The 15,364-nt window shown below is 45.0% G+C and overlaps 1 protein-coding gene across 6 annotated transcripts in view; it reads left to right on the forward strand.

The window, feature by feature from the left end:
• The first annotated feature begins 1,329 nt into the window (after positions 1-1,329).
• Positions 1,330-15,364, forward strand: part of LOC143764767 (uncharacterized) — a 111,184-nt gene continuing 97,149 nt past the window's right edge. For 3 of the 6 annotated variants that reach the window (XM_077250709.1, XM_077250710.1, XM_077250711.1), the window contains exon 1: positions 1,340-1,599. The gene's annotated coding sequence lies outside the window, so the exon portion shown is untranslated. Of the gene's footprint in view, positions 1,600-2,038; positions 2,790-8,968; positions 9,201-15,364 lie in introns of those variants that run through there. The other 3 variants (XM_077250708.1, XM_077250707.1, XM_077250712.1) reach the window with 3 other exon arrangements.

Below are 15,364 nucleotides of genomic sequence, written 5' to 3' on the forward strand. Positions count from 1 at the left end.
GTTTTGGTTTCGTTTTAGTGTGCTTTTTGTTGCACCGAGAAAAATGGCATGGATCTCGGAAATAATGGTTTAAAGCTGTAAACTAGGAGGAAGGAGAGCTTCCAGGGGCGATCCCCATGAGGTTCCTTTGTCATTTGAGCAGTGATTCCATCATTTTCAGACATTTTTATACCTTAAAAGGACCCCACGGGGGGATCGCGGTAAAAATTCTCGGGTCTCCCATAAACTTACATTGGGCTTGTTGCTCGTGTCGAGTACCCGAGTATACTAATCTGCTCGACCCAAGCAACGAGCATTTTAGTGCTCGCTCATCACTAGTGCTTGCATCACACTGTGCGCCTGTCATAGGTCCCGTGCTTACATCACTCTGTGCGCCTGTGTCATAGGCACCGTGCTTACATCACATCGTGCACGTGTGTCATAGGTCCCGTGCTTACATCACACCGTGTGCCTGTGTCATACAGAAGGCGCTGGGCAGGACGCTGAGGACGGTTTCTCGTGTAACAAAAAGCGCTGCAGGATTCTGGCCATTGGGCTCCAAGGGCCTCAGGTTCTGACCAAGAAGCCAGAATGCCTATATTATAAACCGTGCCTGCTTGAGCCCCGTCCATCTCTGAGAACGGTTGACCCCAATTTGCACTTTGCTACGTCTTTCTCTTTTTCACCATCTGACTTTCTGAGGCGCATTACGAGGATGTTCCCGATGTATACGAAAAATTACAATACTACAACAAACTACGGACCTTTCTGATCTATCTGAGGCTACGTTCACACGATCAGGATTTACATCCTTTTTTTTTCCTGCCCGTTTTTGGAAAACGGCAGCTAAATTCCGCAGTGAATTTGAGCTGCGTTTTCTGATCCTTTTTCTTCAGCGTTTTCCACTGCGGGTTTCCAATAGCAGTTTCCTATTGGAGCTGCTGGAAAACCGGTGCGGAATCCGCTGAAAGAATTGACATGCTACTTCTTTTTTCCGCTGGAAAATCCGCGCGGATTTCCCAGCGAAAAAACGGATCGTTAGCACAGCGGTTTTGGTTTTCCATTGGGTTACATTGTACTGTAACCAACATGGAAAACTGATCCGGATCCGCAGCTGAAAATCCGCTACGGATCCGGATCAAAATCCGGATCGTGTGAACGTAGCCTAAAACCCGATGTATACGGACATGATTGTTTTTAATGACCCAAACATGTTCTGTGTCCTCTGCACAGAGCAGTGCGCCTATCTGCAGAGTGAGCTGCAGTGCGCATGCTCTGGCTCGACTGGTGAATGAAGAAGCTATGCTTTCCATATATGGATATAAGGTCACGTGGGTAATCACATGACCTACTGCTGTGCTATGCAGTGAAGGGAGGAGAGGACGGAGACGAGACATGTTACAGGCCAGGAGGTGGGGAGTTGTGAAATGGAGGTAGACGTGTTTATGTGAGCTGCAGATTCGCCGGCACCTCACTTGGACTTGCACTGCATCGTGCACTGGACATGTCTGCTGCCCTACTAAGTGCTTGAAATCTGCCAAATGAAAGCTTCTCACGAGTAAAGAACACGGAGTCCTGGACTATCGGGTGCACGACACGGCCGTCTACCCAGGAGCAGAGGTATAGTGTAGTGTGGCCTGGCCGGCCTTGTACAATCATTCCTCCCCAGTGGCGGCAGCAGGCTCTGGTCACTAGCAGGCTATGCTGGAAGTTTGGCTGAATAGTGCGCACACACGAAGTGTCACAGGGCAGGAAAGGGGTTTAGGGCTCTTGCTGGGTATCTCTGGCTCCCCTTGATTAGATGGATGGTCAGTTTCTATTTGTTCCTAGTGAGGACCCTTACTGGGAACCTTGTTCATCTGAATGACTGCCCTGTGACGGTCACTGCCTGGCAGGCCACAAATGCCCCGTCTGGGAGCGAGAACACCCTGGAGCAGCAGAGAAAGTCTTCATCCCAGAGGTTTAGGAATATGGCTGATCTAAAGTCAGTCAGCATTAGAAATGTCAATTCATTTTCTTAGAGGGGTTTACCAAAAGCCAGTGTTTCGCAACGAGTAGCCCGCAATCCTGAAATGTTAGTTTCTCTCTGGTCCAGCATTGGTTGGCCTTTTGTCAATGATTACAAGCTACCGTCACATGACTGCTGCAGCCAATCAGTGGTCACGTCCCTTAGTGTTGGCATCATCACTACTGAGCAGTAGGCATTGGCCGCAGTAGTGATGGGCTGTCTGGATCCCTGTTACATTAGTGCAGCCCATTGTGGTCATTGGCGGCTGAACCCAATTGGCTCACCCCAGTGAGAGTCCTTCAGAAACGGCTCAGTGGGCGAGCTCGTTGTCCTAGATGGGTTGAGAATGACCCATCCCTACCGCAGTGGTTACTATTCCTAAGTAAAGACTTAGTTACAAAGAGAAGAGATTTTTTTTTTTTTTTTCAGGTATCAGGTAACCTGCCTAATTGTGCCACATGGTTTTCTTGTCTATTATTCATTTTCCTATTTTTTTCGCGAAACATCTCTGCTTTTTATATTGTGTGGGATTCTACATAATAATAATAATAGTTCGCCTGTCGCTATAAAGCTTCTGGTCATGAAGTGGTTAATGAACTACCAGAGGAGGAGTTACTGGCTGCATGTAACAAAGGATATGACATTCCCTTTAAGGCAGTGAAGTTAAAGCTATGATAAGATTGCTGGAAACAGATTCAATGGGGGATGGAAAGGAGGCTAAAGATGGCCGAGCGGTTCTCAGCAACATCCACTTAGGTTGGCTGAAAGTTTGCAGGCAGTAGCTGAATGGAGCTGCGAGAAGGTAACATGGTCTGCTTTTTAGCCCTAATCCAGCCTTTATATGTCATGCCCAGTGTAAAGACCCCAGATGTTTGTGAGATGGGACAATGAGCTGCTGGGATTATAGCGTTTTGGCCTTTAGTAAATCTGGGCGGTGGATGGAGGGAGGAAAGACGTGCAGGCAGGATGGGAACGAGAGGCTGTTTGGGAGTGAGGTTCCTGCAGGATGAGAGCAAGCAGCCGAGTATTCCCGTCATTCTGCAAGCCTCTGGGAATTCTTTACTTTTAGTCTCCCCGTGGTTTACATTTTAGTTTCCTTTGGAGGCGATTATGGCTTATGGCTGTGTAAATTGACGACCGACTTGTCATATGAATCTCTAGGAATCTAGAAAACGATGGGAAATCTCCTCTGGTAACTTATTCAGATCCAATATATAAATATCAGGCTGAATTACTTTTATTAAAAAAAAACAAAAAAAACACTGGAAATAACCATCTCGTCCACGAGTGAATGTTTGGGATTTGCCTGGCATATACGGCGCTGATCTGCTGCAGGCGATAGAACTATTGAACACGTGCTCCAGGATTCCCATAAAACCTTCTGACTTCATTATTGCTACGTATTTAAAGGGCCACTGTCACCCCCTCCAGCCGTTAAAAACTAAAAGAGCCACCTTGTGCAGCAGTAATGCTGCATTCTAAGGCTACGTTCACACGATCAGGATTTACATCCTTTTTTTTTCCTGCCCGTTTTTGGAAAACGGCAGCTAAATTCCGCAGTGAATTTGAGCTGCGTTTTCTGATCCTTTTTCTTCAGCGTTTTCCACTGCGGGTTTCCAATAGCAGTTTCCTATTGGAGCTGCTGGAAAACCGGTGCGGAATCCGCTGAAAGAATTGACATGCTACTTCTTTTTTCCGCTGGAAAATCCGCGCGGATTTTCCAGCGAAAAAACGGATCGTTAGCACAGCGGTTTTGGTTTTCCATTGGGTTACATTGTACTGTAACCAACATGGAAAACTGATCCGGATCCGCAGCTGAAAATCCGCTACGGATCCGGATCAAAATCCGGATCGTGTGAACGTAGCCTCACAAGGTGGCTCTTTTAGTTTTTGGTGCATGTATTCCCAAAATAAAGCTTTTTATAACCTCCAAAATACCTGTCTTTCGCCAGGGAGGCAGGTCCTCACCCCCCTGCTTGAAACGCCACACTGCTGTCACTCAAATCTTCAGGGGTGCCGGGCGCCGTCCCCATCGCGCTGTTTTCGCATGAAATCCGGCGCCTGCGCTGTGTAGTACAGTCTGGTGCAGGCGCAGTGAGCTCTGGCCGTCTGACGTCACAGCCAGGCTTGCAGACTGCGCCTGTGCAGCCAGTGCGGCCACCCACCTTGTGAATCCCAGCCCCGCAGTGTGTTGTGCATTATGCAGAGTGCGGGGCTGGGATTCACAAGCAGGGCGGCCGCACAGGCTCAGTCTGCAAGCCGGATTTCACGCGAAAACAGTGCGATGGGGCCGGCGCCCCTGAAGATTTGAGTGACGGTAGTGTGGCGTTTCAAGCAGGGGGGTGAGGACCTGCCTCCCTGGCGAAAGACAGGTATTTTTGAGAAGTTATAAAAAGCTTTATTTTGGGACTACAAAAACTAAAAGAGCCACCTTGTTAGAATGCAGCATTACTGCTGCACAAGGTGGCTCTTTTAGTTTAGAACGGCTGGAGGGGGTGACAGTGGCCCTTTAAAATCTTCCTGCAGCTCTGTAGCGGAAGATTAAAAATGGTGAAGAAAGTGGCTACACCGTCCTCAATCGTAACATAAAAAAAAGAAAACAAAATTAATTACAGGGTATTCTGCAGACACAACTTACGTTAACTCCTACTGATTCGCTTCATAACAAAGGGACCTCTACATCTTTCCACACTATTGTGCTCTTCCATCAGAATTCCCTCTTACATGCATTACTTAACAATGTTTTCCAAACCGTTTTAGCTTTCAGGAAAGCGTTATTATTAGATGCAAGTCAGACATAACATGAAACCACTGTTGTCATTCAACTGGGCAATATGTCTGCTACATACTGGTACAATAAACAGGATACCCCCATGATTCTAGCACTTTAATAACATTTTGTAATCCTGACATGTATAGCAAAACTGATATGTCAGTGAATGCCTCTCAGCAGCATACTTGTTGTGTGTATGATTTCCTTCACACTTCCCAAGTACTTCCTAATTTGTGTTGGTACATGGCTTGTTACTCACCAAGCAGGGCGTCAGTGTGATCGGAAGATCCTAGCTTCTAGTCTCTCTTGAAGCAAGTAAAAATGTTTTTAAAAAAATATTCCAAAAATAAAAAAATACAAAAGTTCAAATCGCCCCATTCAAAATAAAACAATAAAGGAAAAAAAAAACCCATATATTTGGTATTGTTGTGTTCAGAATCATCCGATCTGTCAATACATAAAAGGAATTAATCCGAAACCAAACAGTATAATGAGAAAAAAGTCAAAGCGCAAGAATTACATTTTTTGGTCACTGCAACGTTGCATTAAAATGATGCATTAACGTTGCATTAAAATGACCAAAAGGTCGTATACACACCAAAATTGTATATTTAACTCATTCATGACCGGCGCTTTTCTCAGTTCTGCGTTTAAGTTTTTCGCTCCCCTTCTTTCCAGAGCCATAACTTTTTTTTTTTTTCCGTCATGACCATGTGAGGGCTTATTTTTTGCGGGACAACTTGTACTTTTGAACAACACCATTCATTTTACCATTTCATGTAAGGCTACTTTCACACATCAGGTTTTTGCCATCGGTCACAATCCGGCGAATTTTGAAAAAAAAACGGATCCAGCAAAATTAGGTGCCGACTCTGTTTTTTTCCTCATAGACTTGTATTAACGCTGGATGGCCATACGTTTCATCTCTCTCTCCCTCTCTCTGTCCTAGTCGGATCCGGCAAAAAAAAAAAAAAATTGCAAAAAAGAGGCTAGGAGCTGCCACAACTTGATCGTCTCTGCTACATAGAGGCGATGCTCAGATCGCCTCTATGCAGCTGAATTATAGACTTGTTATGAGCGCCGACCACAGGGTGGCAATCACAGCAATCCGACATAAACAACTATAGAGGTCTCAAGGAGACCTCTGGTTGTCATGCCGACGTACCGGTGACCCCTGGGGGTCACTGGTGCGCGCATTTCCAGCTGGATGGCCGGAAGTGCTTGTTAAATGCCGCTATCAGTTTGACAGCGGCATTTAACTAGTTAATAGGTGCGGGTGGATCACTATTACACCTGCGCACCTATTGGGTGTACATGTCAGCTGTCCAAAATAGCTGACATGTCCCGACTTTGAGATGGGCTCACTGCCGGAGCCCACATCAAAGCGAGGGTACTGACATCAGATGTACTATCCCATCCGATGTCAGTAAAAGGTTAAAAATGTCAGCTCGGCACGCAAAACAAAATAAACCCTCACCCAACCCAAGATCACGAAAAATGGAGATGCTATGGGTCTCGGAAAATGATGCAATTTTTTTTTTTTTTTTCTTTTTATAAGAGACTTTGGATTTCTTTTTTCAACCCTCTAATTTAAAAATGAACATATTGGTATCTGTGAACTCATAATGACTTGGAGAATCATAATGGCAGGTCAGTTTTTGCATTTAGTGAACATGGTAAAACAGCAAAACAAAAACAATGGTGGAATTGCACTTTTTTACAATTTGAATTTTTTTTTTTCAGTACACGATATGACAAAACCAATAGTGTCGTTCAAAAGTACAACTAAAAAAAAAAACAAGGTGGTGAAGGGGTTAAAATGATACCTGGGGTGATTAAATCTGCATTGTGGTTGCTGTTTAATCTTTATTTGCAGTTTTCAGTTAATGAGATTCCCATTGTCTGGGGGAGGGCATGTGGACCAGGCTTTAGGCCGGTTTCACACGTCAGTGATTCTGGTACATGAGGTGTCAGTTTTCTCACGTACCGGAGACACTGACACACTTAGACACATTAAAATCAATGTGTCTCTGCACATATCAGCGTGTTTTCGCGGACCGTGTGTCCGCGTGCAGAACACGGAGACATGTCTGTGTTCGTGGGAGTGCACGGATCACACGGACCCATTAAAGTCAATGGGTCCGTGTAAAACACGTACCGCACACGGATGCTGTCCGTGTGCCGTGCAGGAGACAGCGCTACAGTAAGCGCTGCCCCCCAGCGTGGTGCTGAAGCCCCCATTCATTTCTAATCTCCAGCAGCGTTCGCTGGAGAGAAGAAATGAAAAATCATTGTATTTTGTTTTTTTTGCGGTAGAAATAAAGATCTTTGTTTCCCCTCCCACCCCCTGTGCGCCCGACCGCTGGAAGGAAAATACTCACCCGGCTCCCTCGAAGCGTCCTCTCCGCGCCGCAGCTTCTCCTGTATGAGCGGTCACGTGGTGCCGCCCATTACAGTCATGAATATGCGGCTCCACCCCTATGGGTGCAATCTTGCCTTGCGCAGGCGTGTACTCCGGAGGACAATCCAATATTGAATATTCAATCCAATATTGCGGCCAGCATGCAGCCAGCGGGTAAGGAAAGGGTGAATCAAACACCCGAAAACCCCGCCCATATGACCCAAAACTGGTCCCGCCAAATTCAGGTGACAGGTTCCCTTTAAACAACCACAAGATGGATTTCACCAATCAAGATATCATTGTAATCAGTATAACGGCGCCGACCTGACACTGTGTGTAGGTTAGGCCTCTTTCACACTAGCGTTGTGAACTGTACGTCGCAATGCGTCGATGTGGAGAAAAAACACATCCTGCAAAGTTGTGTGCAGGATGCGTTTTTCCCCATAGACTAACATTACCGACGCATTGCCACACGTTGCAACCGTCGTGCGACGGTTGCGTCGTGTTATGGCGCACCGCCGCCACAAAAAAGCGTTTTTTTATTCGTCGGGACCGGCATTTTCGACCGCGCATGTGCGGCCGAAACTCCGCCCCCTCCTCCCCGTACCTTACAATGGGGCAGCGGAAGCGTCGTAAGACTGCTTCCGCTGCCCACTTCGGGCTTTTTCTTCACAGTTTGCGTCGGTAAGTCGGGCCGACGCAGCGCGACGGCCCCGTACCGACGCTAGTGTGAAAGTAGCCTTACTGTGCACAATCCTGCTGACAGGTTCCCTCTAAATCGAGAAGTTCTGATCTCTAAATTTAAAGATCTAGAATGCCTCCCAACTGGTGATGAGCAAGCATGCTTGGATAAAGTGTTATCCGAGCACCCTCATGTGCTAATAGAGCATCTTGCACTTGCTCTATTTCTACGTTTGAGTTGCCATTGCGGCTCTCGAAGAGCAGCAACACATGCAGCCACGGCGACTCAAACATAGAGCAATTTTCAGAATGCTCGAATACTAGTAGCACACAAGCATGTTCGCATAACACCTTATCCAAACACGCGTGTTCATCACTACCCTGATCCCTAAGTTTTTAATTTATGCCCCTTTCTTTTGACTGTTGTTTTTTTTTTTGTTGTTGTTTTGTTGTTTTTTTTGCTGTTGCTATGCCAAATTTTAACCCTTAAGTGATGGAGATAAATTTGACCTTAATGACCGGGCCAATTTATTTTAAATCTGACCAGTATCACTTTCTGTGGTAATAAATCTGGAACGCTTTAACGGATCTCAGTGGGTCTAAGACTATTTTGGTCGATATGATTTGCGTTTATTTATAAAAAATTAGCAAATTTGACAAAATCCGAAAATTTTGCAATTTTAATCTTTAACCCCTTCATGACCCAGCCTATTTTGACCTTAATGACCTGGCCGTTTTTTGCAATTCTGACCAGTGTCCCTTTATGAGGTAATAACTCAGGAGCGCTTCAACGGATCCTTGCAGTTCTGTTTTTTTTTTGTGACATATTGGGCTTAGTGTTAGTGGTAAATTTAGGTCAATAATTTTTGCGTTTATTTGTGAAAAAAATGGAAATTTGTCGAAAATTTCACAATTTTCAAATTTTGAATTTTTATTCTGTTAAATGAGAGAGTTATGTGACACAAATTAGTTAATAAATAACATTACCCACATGTCTACTTTACATCAGCACAATTTTGGAAACAAAATTTTTTTGCTAGGAAGTTATAAGGGTTAAAATTTGACCAGCGATTTCTAATTTTTACAACGAAGTTTACAAATCCATTTTTTTTTTTTTTTTTTTTAGGGACCACCTCACATTTGAAGTCAGTTTGAGGGGTCTATATGGCTGAAAATACCCAAAAGTAACACCGTTCTAAAAACTGCACCCCTCAATGTACTCAAAACCAGATTCAAGAAGTTCATTAACCCTTCAGGTGCTTCACAGCAGCAGAAGCAACATGGAATGAAAAAATGAGCATTTAACTTTTCAGTCACAAAAATGATCTTTTAGCAACAATTTTTTTATTTTCCCAAAGGTAAAAAGAGAAACTGGACTCCAAAAGTTATTGTACAATTTGTCCTGAGTACGCAGATACCCCATATGTGGGGGGGAACCACTGTTTGGGCGCTCGGAAGGGAAGGAGCGCCATTTGACTTTTTCAATGAAAAATTGGTTGCAATCTTTAGCGGACACCATGTCGCGTTTGGAAAGCCCCTGTGCGCCTAAACATTGGAGCTCCCCCACAAGTCACCCCATTTTGGAAGCTAGACCCCCCAAGGAACTTATCTAGATGCATAGTGAGCAATTTGAACCCCCAGGTGCTTAACAAATTGATCCGTAAAATGAAAAAGTACTTTTCACAAATTTTTTTTTAACCTCAATTTGTTCATTTCCACATGGGCAACAGGATAAAATGGATCCTAAAATTTATTGGGCAATTTCTCCTGAGTACACTGATAGCTCACATGTGGAGCTAAACCACTGTTTGGGCACACGGCAGGGCTCGGAAGAGAAGGAGCGCCATTTGACTTTTTGAATGAAAAATTAGCTCCAATCGTTAGCAGACACCATGTCGCGTTTGGAGAGCCCCTGTGTGCCTAAACATTGGAGCTCCCCCACATGTGACCCCATTTTGGAAACTCGACCTCCCATGGAACTAATCTAGATGTGCGGTGAGCACTTTAAACCCCCAAGTGCTTCACAGAAGTTTATAACGCAGAGCCGTGAAAATAAAAAAATCATTTTTCTTTCCTCAAAAATTATTTTTTAGCCCGCAATTTTTTTATTTTCACAAGAGTAACAGGAGAAATTGGACCCCAATAGTTGTTGCCCAGTTTGTCCTGAGTACACTGATACCCCATATGTGGGGGTAAACCACTGTTTGGGCACACGTCGGAGCTCGGAAGGGAAGTACTGACTTTTTAAATGCAGACTTTGATGGAATGGTCTGTGGGCGTCACGTTGCGTTTGCGGAGCCCCTGATGTGCCTAAACAGTAGAAACCCCCTATAAGTGACCCCATTTTGGACACTAGACCCCCCAAGGAACTTATCTAGATGTGTGGTGAGCACTTTGAATCCCCAAGTGCTTCACAGAAGTTTACAACGCAGAGCCGTGAAAATACAAAATCATTTTTCTTTCCTCAAAAAAGATGTTTTAGCAAGCAATTTTTTATTTTCACAAGGGTAACAGGAGAAATTGGACCCCAATAGTTGTTGCCCAGTTTGTCCTGAGTACGCTGATACCCCGTATGTCGGGGGGGAACCACTGTTTGGGCGCACGTCAGGGCTCGGAAGGGAGGGAGCACCATTTGACTTTTTGAACGCAAGATTGGCTGGAATCAATGGTGGCGCCATGTTGCGTTTGGAGACCCCTGATGTACCTAAACAGTGGAAACACCTCAATTCTAACCCAAACACACCCCTAACCCTAATCCCAACCCTCTCCCTAATCCTAACCACAACTTTAACCCCAACACACCCCTAACCCTAACCACAAGCCTAATCTTAACCCTATTTCCAACCCTAGCCCTAATTCCAACCCTAACCCTAAGGCTATCTGCCCACGTTGCGGATTCGTGTGAGATTTTTCCGCACCATTTTTTAAAAATCCGCAGGTAAAAGGCACTGCATTTTACCTGCGGGTTTACCACGGATTTCCAGTGTTTTTTTGTGCGGATTTCACCTGCGGATTCTTATTTTGGAATAGGTGTAAAACGCTGCGGAATCCGCACAAAGAATTGACATTCTGCGGAAAATACAACGCAGCGTTTCTGCGCAGTATTTTCCGCACCATGGGCACAGCGGATTTGGTTTTCCATAGGTTTACATGGTACTGTAAACCTGATGGAACACTGCTACGAATCCGCAGCGGCCAATCCTCTGCTGATCCGCAGCCAAATCCGCACCGTGTGCACATAGCCTAATTCTAGCCCTAACCCTAACCCTAGTTCTAACCCTAACCCTAGTGGAAAAATAAAAGAAAATGTATTTTATTTATTATTGTCCCTACCTATGGGGGTTATAAAGGGGGGGGTTCATTTATTATTTATTTTATTTTGATCAATGTGATAGGTTTTATCACAGTGATCAAAATGTACCTGGAACGAATCTGCCAGCCGGTAGATTCGACGGGCGCACTGCGCATGCGCCCGCCATTTTGGTAGATGGTGGTGCCCATGGAGAAGACGGACGGACACCGGTAGGCTCGGTTTCACTTTCAACAGCCAATCAGAGCGATCGTAGCCACGAGGGGGTGAAGCCACCCCCCCCGGGCTGTAGTACCACTCCCCCTGTCCCTGCAGATCGGGTGAAATTGGAGTTAACCCTTTCCCCCGATCTGCAGGGAGGCGATCCCTCCATGACGCCACATAGGCGTCACAGGTCGGATTGGCACCGACTTTCATGACGCCTACGTGGCGTCACAGGTCGGGAAGTGGTTAAATTTGTATGCCCTTAAATCAGACAGTTCCCATACATCTACTTTACATATGCCTCATTTTTTTTAAACATTATTTTTTTTTGTTATGGAATTAGAAGGGTTCAAAGTTGATCAGCAATTTCTAATTTTTCAATAAAATCTCAAAGAATTTTTTAGGGACCATACCACATTTTTTGAAGTGATTTTAGGGATCCTTTAACAGAAAATACCCAAAAGTGACATCATTCTAAAAAGTGCCCCCCTCAAAAGTACTCAAAATCACATTCAAGCAGTTTATCCCTTCAGGTGCTTCACAAGAAATAAATGGAATGTGTAAGGAAAAAATGAACATTTTACTTATGTTCAATAAAACTTTACTGAAGCCCAAAATCTTTTACTTTCATAAGGATAACAGGAGGAACTAAACCCCAAAATTTGTTGTGCAATTTCTCCTGAGTACACCTATATGTGGGGAAAACTACTATTTGGGCACATGGCAGGGCTCAGAAGGAAAGTAGCACCGTTTGACTATTTGAACTCAAAAATGGCTGGAATCGAGAGCGGACGCCATGTTATGTTTGGAGAGCCCCTGATGTGCGTAAACAGTGGAAACCCCCACAAGTGACCCCATTTTAGAAACTGCACTTCTCAAGGATTTTATCTAGGTGTATAGGGAGTGTTTTGAACCCAAAGTTACCACACACAATTTGATAACATTAGGTTGTCACATTGAATATGTCTCCATTAATGTTGAGCGCAAGTGCTCACTACTTGAGTTTGCATCTGGTGCTCGAGCGAAATGTTTGAGTTCCCGCAAATCAGGTCCCGCGGCTGTTTGACAGCCAAAAAACATGCGTGGATTTCCAGTGTTTGGAGGGCGATACTCTGTGACTACTCTGAGCACCTGATGCAAACTCGAGTAGCGAGCACCTGCGCTTAAAGGGTCTATCACAGTGATCACATGGAACCGATATGAAACATCCCTGCCGATGCAGGTTGGCAGATCTCGACAGGCTAATTCACCCTTTTTTTTAAAATTTATTTATTTTTTTAACGTGATCGCCGTTATTCAATGAATAAATGAATCACGTGATCGGGGACTGGAAAATCCAGCCCTGATCATGTTTTCCACAGTCTAAGCTACCCCCAGTCTTCTCTGACTCTATGAAGCCAGAGCTGTCAATCGAAGAGGAGGGTGGAAATAGATTGAAAACAAGCAGATGGGAAGTTGTATATAAATTATTGGAACCACCAAGAGGGGACATAGTTTGAACAGTCATCCTGTGCTGACAGTCACTTTTAAAATAAAAAACGTACACAATTGCTATTGCCGCATCTGGAATGACGCCATCTATAAAATTATGCCATTATTTGTCAGACATGTCACTTGTCATGGATGTCGACTCCTAGAATGCATAATCGTGTTTCTAGTGGTAGGTTTGTTGAGAGATCTAAAGACAATTTCTCTGACGCCCATGACGGCACCACGGAGAGAGGGGATCCGCCCACTAAGGACAGGAAACCTACAGATAAAAAGGCGGTACCACTCTCCCGCATCAGTTGTTTTCCTGTCCTTGATGGGAGACCTACAGCTTACCAACAGGAAGACGTCGTTGGGATTCTGGGGCCAATCAGTCCGACTCAGGCAGTGGGGGTCCCCCTGCCTCGGCTGGTGTGGTGACCCGAAGCGCCACTGCTGGGGCTAGTGGGCCTCTAGGGTTTGCGGGGGAGCTGGCATGGAGTTCGTGGCCACCTCCTCGGGTAAGATGCTGCAGCAGCGATAAACATCCAGGGGGGTCCCTCTGTGGTTGCGGGGAGAGTGGCGCTCTCCCTCCTGAAGCGTAAGACTGCAAGCTGCAAAAGCCGGGGCCTCCGGTGTGCAGCGTGAAAAAAAAAAAAAAAAAAAAGCCGCATGCTGCCTCTTCCAGAATCTTCTCCAGGGAGGCACTCTGTGCCAACGCCGGCTGGCAAGCCATCGCTACCTCTGTTGCCAGGCCAGACTGATCCAGGCGGCGGGGGTTCCCTGCCTTGGCTGGCGTGGTATCCTGAGGCGCCACTGCTGGGGCAGCGGGCCTTTAGGGTGTGTGGAGGCGGCAAAGAGGAATGAGACAGGCAACAGGCTGGTTTCCTGGATCTCATGGGGCAGGAGAGAAAATCATTGACAGCAATGCAGCATTCCTGATGGGACGCCGCTTCCCTTAACCCCTTCATGACCCAGCCTATTTTGGCCTTAATGACCTTGCCGTTTTTTGCAATTCTGACCAGTGTCCCTTTATGAGGTAATAACTCAGGAACGCTTCAACGGATCCTAGCGGTTCTGAGATTGTTTTTTCGTGACATATTGGGCTTCATGTTAGTGGTAAATTTAGGTCGATAATTTTTGCGTTTATTTGTGAAAAAAATGCAAATTTGGCGAAAATTTTGAAAATTTCGCAATTTTCACATTTTGAATTTTTATTCTGTTAAACTAGAGAGTTATGTGACACAAAATAGTTAATAAATAACATTTCCCTCATGTCTACTTTACATCAGCACAATTTTGGAAACCAAATTTTTTTTTGCTAGGAAGTTATAAGGGTTAAAATTTTACCAACGATTTCTCATTTTTACAACAAAATTTACAAAACCATTTTTTTTAGGGACCACCTCACATTTGAAGTCACTTTGAGGGATCTATATGGCTGAAAATACCCAAAAGTGACACCATTCTAAAAATTGCACCCCTCAAGGTGCTCAAAACCACATTCAAGTAGTTTATTAACCCTTCAGTTGTTTCACAGCAACAGAAGCAACATGGAAGGAAAAAATGAACATTTAACTTTTTAGTCACAAAAATGATCTTTTAGCAACATTTTTTTTCTTTTCCCAAGGGTAAAAGGAGAAACTGGAACCCAAAAGTTGTTGGCCAATTTGTCCTGAGTACGCTGAATCCTCATATGTGGGGGGGAACCACTGTTTGGGGGCACGGCAGGGCTCGGAAGGGAAGGAGTGCCATTTGACTTTTTGAATGGAAAATTAGCTCCATTCTTTAGTGGACACCATTTCGCGTTTGGAGAGCCCCTGTGTGCCTAAACATTAGAGCTCCCCCACAAGTGACCCCATTTTGGAAACTAGACCACCCAAGGAAGTTATCTAGATGCATATTGAGCACTTTGAACCCCAAGGTGCTTCACAAATTGATCCATAAGAATGAAAAAGTACTTTTTTTTTCACACAAATTTTATTTTAGCCTCAATTTTTTTCATTTTTACATGGGCATCAGGATAAAATGGATGCTAAAATTTGTTGGGCAATTTCTCCTGAGTACACCGATACCTCACATGTGGGGGTAAACCACTGTTTGGGCGCACGGCAAGGCTCGGAAGGGAAGGAGCGCCATTTCACTTTTTGAATGGAAAATTAGCTCCAATCATTAGCGGACACCATGTTGCGTGTGGAAGGTATGTAGTGTATGTCAGGTTGGTGTGTGTGATGTAGTATTCACCACACACACCAACCTGACATACACTATACCAAACTACACACCAACCTGACGTACACGCCATACACACCCACCTGACACACTTCGTCAGGTTGGGGTGTGTGGTGTAGTGTACGTCAGGTTGGTGTGTGTAGTGTACGTCAGGTTGGTGTGTGGTGTAGTGTACGTCAGGTTGGTGTGTGTGGTGTAGTGTACACCATACACACACACCAACCTGACGTACACTATACCACACTACACACCAACCTGACGTACACTACGCCATACACACCAACCTGACTACACTACGTCAGGTTGGGG

The sequence above is a fragment of the Ranitomeya variabilis genome, chromosome 4 (genome assembly GCF_051348905.1).
Source record: "Ranitomeya variabilis isolate aRanVar5 chromosome 4, aRanVar5.hap1, whole genome shotgun sequence".
Taxonomy (NCBI): Eukaryota; Metazoa; Chordata; class Amphibia; order Anura; family Dendrobatidae; genus Ranitomeya; species Ranitomeya variabilis.